Source organism: Daktulosphaira vitifoliae, unplaced genomic scaffold (genome assembly GCF_025091365.1).
Source record: "Daktulosphaira vitifoliae isolate Bord-2020 unplaced genomic scaffold, ASM2509136v1 Scaffold_4, whole genome shotgun sequence".
In the NCBI taxonomy this organism is placed as follows: Eukaryota; Metazoa; Arthropoda; class Insecta; order Hemiptera; family Phylloxeridae; genus Daktulosphaira; species Daktulosphaira vitifoliae.
The window spans coordinates 43,114,962-43,119,390 of record NW_026099575.1 but is presented as its reverse complement, the minus strand read 5'-3'; positions in this window follow the sequence as shown (position 1 = coordinate 43,119,390).

The following is a 4,429-nucleotide window of genomic DNA, read 5'->3' as shown; positions in this document are numbered from 1 at the left end:
CAAAAAAAAAAAAAAACACATCTTAGTAAAACCAATACCTTCTCAGCTTCGCATCGAAGCTAAAATGAGTAACCGCGAGCGTGGTAAGATGTCGATTGCGTTCATTACTTATTGATTAATTTTTTAATTAATTTAAGAACAGTGTGTAATCGGTTTGTTTACACCCGCGCGTGCCGCATACCATAGTAGGTCGTAGGGACGTTTGTGCTTATTAGGCACTACTAATATTGTTGTTGGGGACTGGGGCACTAAATATTATAGTGCGTACCCGAACCGGCTAATTGCACTAATACCGATCAGGCTGCGTAGTGTGATGTATGTAAATAGAATCACTGGTGATGGGAGGGTTCGCCTGCGCAGCAACCAGTGATCTATGTAGTGAAAGATGTGTTAGTGTGTATATATGTAAGTGTGTACTATTAAACTAAATAAATAAATAATTTAAACCTGTTTACAATAATTAATAATATTTTCAACGAATAACTTGACTAGATGAATTTAGCCATTTTGACTCAACAAATAATATAATTATAAACTTTGAAAAATCTAACAAAATAACAGCAACAATGAACTATACAAATTCAATAAATCAATAACAAATGAATATGACTCTTCTAATAATAAATGACTCTCAACTCATCTTTAAAGTAATTATAGTAATAAACAATATGTATAAAAATAACTCCAAGAACAATGGTGTAAAATTATGTAATTAATTAAAAGGACAATATAAAGAATAATAGTATAAAATTCAATAATAAGATGTTGTAATTAAATTAAACAAATTTGACTAGATAATAATAATTATTAAAATGATATTGAACAGATAAAACAAAATTAAAGATAGTTTAATTATTTAATGATTTACCCACAATATAAAATAACAAATACCCGTGCGATAATGACTATTTTATACTCATAAGGTCCTTATGACCGTTGTGCGTTGGCCTTACGCCTACAATGAAATAAATAAAAAATAAATTAATTTGTAATAACTAATCTGTTCAATAAATTACAATCAATAATAACTATAATGAGAATAAAGACTACACTAAATTACAAAGTGGAACACAAATCAACAATAGTACTCACAATTTGCAGAGCTGCTGGCCAGAGATGCTACCTAAAACTAAACACGGACCACAACAATAACAAATGAACTTACTAATTAAAGACAATTTTTTGGTAACATAAAATTTAACTGCCACAATGAACTAGAACGATTAAATATGTAGCAATTAACTATCTCGGTAAAGATACAAGTTATCGAGCTAATTAGTAGCTGTACAATCAATGATCCTAGCAATTAGTGCGAAAGAATAGAATAACAAAACTATATGAGTTTTTTATAAACTTGAACTTTGCCGTTATGTTTTAAAAACAAAAATTAAACGTCTATATAAACAAACAAATTGTATATTATAACTATCAAAATTAAATGTTTCAACAAACAAAACAAAAACGGAATATTGCCCAAAACAAAAAAAAAAATGATACTATACTATAAAAATTTGTGTGTGGTGTGTAATAGCTGATCGGCCGGTGATAGGGACGTTCACTACAACGTTCGTAGTAGGGAGTAGTCGCGTGATAACGATTAGACCGGTCCGAGTACACTTTAAGTTAACAACTGAAATGTTGTTAACAATGGTATTGAAATGCTAATGTTGGTAAAGGACGAATAATCTGTACGTTACAATACATATACAATTTTTGTGAGATTGTACTTTTCTTATAATTTACATCCAAATATCTTAAGAATTATTTTAAAGTAATATGCGTAGATATTACAACAATAAATGAATCATAATTTTTAATAATGGCGAAAAGTTGTTAATATTTTTTCTGAAATATAATATTAAATATGAAAAACATTATTCATAGTTTATTTAAATAGTACTAAGTTAAAAAAGTACTAGTTTAAAATGCAGAATAATCATCAACAACACGTTGATTACTAAAAAAAAATTTACAAAAAGACAAATTTATCTGCTAAAGGGACTCAGCTGTTTATAGCTACAATACTATAAATAGTCAAAAATATAATAGTGATACAATTATTTTATACAATCTAAACTATTTAAAAATTATAAAAACTAGGTTTTTTGGAACTAAGTTCTGGGTTATTCGGTGTTGGGTTAACCCAGAAAAATGCGTGACAAGTCCAGTAACAGAATTTTACAACGAAAAAGCTATGATGCTGTTCTATACGTATCCATTCCTATTACAAGCTTATAGTGTGTAATACATTTCTCGTCATCTTACTTTTTTTCTGTATTTTCCCTTCTTTTTGCAATCCCACTCCGCTGCGCCTATATGTATTGTATATACTTATTCATTTTTATGTATATACAAGCATCATTTGTGTCATCATTTCACATTTCACATGCACTGACATATGTGTCATTACACGTGTGACAGGAAATCAACACGTACATTTTAGTTTTTATAATTAGTTACTAAATTACAACAATCAATATTTTAACTAAAGAAAATCAAATTCAAATACATGAATTTGAGAAGTATTCGTAAAAATGTATTATTTAATAACTCGAATCACTATTACCTTTTACTTCTTGTTAAATTTTATTTTTCAAAATATCGTGTTTAGATATCAATAAGGAAAATTCAAATAGATAGCAAAAAATACAAATTACGAAACATTTAGTATTTTTTTAACAAATTGTGTTTCTAATATTTTAGCCGTATGAACTTCGTTCCTACCAAATGTCCTACGACGCCATTTTTTAATTTTCACATAAATGAAGTATATACACATTATAATTATCAAATTACAAAATTATGACTTTTTTTATCAAGTCGACTGTATTGAATCAACACTTTCTGTTTTATGAGTCAGATTAAAATATTTATCGTCTATTGCATTCAATACTTTAGTAAACTACTCGAGTACTTAGTAATCTACAGCGGACTTAGGAGTAATGTGTGTTAAAAAAAATTCGTCCGCATCGCAATATGATATCATCGAACATGGACATGACTTTTGCTTATCAATTTAACTTTTTATTACAAATTCATAATTTCATGGAACATTGGGGGATCCCAATATTATAATCCCTCATATTATTTTAATTATAATGAAGTAAACCCCTTCTATGGTTTAACTTAAATTATTCTAACCCTTCATTTTAACCAATTTTACAAATTTTCCATTTATGGGTTCGTTATAAATATGTTTGTGTAACTATTTGATGTGAAATATGAAAAAATATATATATTTTTTCAAAAAAATTTTAGTTATTAACCGTTTATATAGTCATTCAACTCGTATTTTTTTCAGTGCAATTTTTCAATTTTTTTTTTTTTTTGAGCACAATATAAATGATTAAAGTTACGAGATTGAAGTTTTATTCTATTTAGTGTGACAATGAACACTAAACTATCCCCAATCCAAACCTTAAAAATAACGACAAAGTTAATTTGTTTTTCTTAACCTTTAACAGGCAAAACTGGGTCACCCGTGACCGGAACATGTTTTAAAGTACAACAAATTTGTTAATATTATTATTTTGCAATTTATCTTTTATGCATAAAAATAAATTTTTATGTATGAACAACATTTATAAATTAAAAATGCTATTATATAATGATGAAAGGGAATAAAAAACTCTTTGGTCACTCATGTCTCTTGTAGTAAAATATTAACCATGTCTGTAAAGGGTTAAAAATTTGATTCTATTATATTATACAAGTAACATTTTTCAAAATAACATCAATAATATATATAATCAAAAACACATAAAATATGAGTTTTACTTGGAGTTGATATTTGAAATATTCTTAATAAATTATAATAATATTATATACATTGTTAATATTGCAAATTTATTTGAATAAGTATATAACAAAATATATTTATAATCAAGAGAGGAAAAAACTATGAAGCAGGTGTTTTAATTTTATGATTAATAGATAATTTAAATTAATAAACTGCGAAACTATGAATTATAATTTTGGTATTTTAGAATTTATTATTATTAATATCAATTTTTAGTTGATCTCAAAATTTATTATGTTTTTCTAAGTAATATAAACTCCAATTCAAACAAATTATATGTATCATAGTTTAATTTTGATTCAGGTAGAAAATAATGACGAATGTGCAAAAATAATAATTTTAATAAAAAATATATTAATATGATGGAATACCTTTGAAAATACTTTAAAAATATATTTATTAACACAATCACATACATATAGGTTGGGTTGGTATCATTTATAGTAAAATATTTAATTAATAAAAATTATAATTAGTTTCTTTTTGGTACATGTTTTTTTCAATTTATCAATCATAAAGTATTTTTCATGTTCATCCTTTATATCGTATAATGATTTTAACTTAATTTTATCTTCGATGCGAAGCTGAGAACGTATTGGTTTTACTAAGATGTGTTTTTTTTTTTTTTTT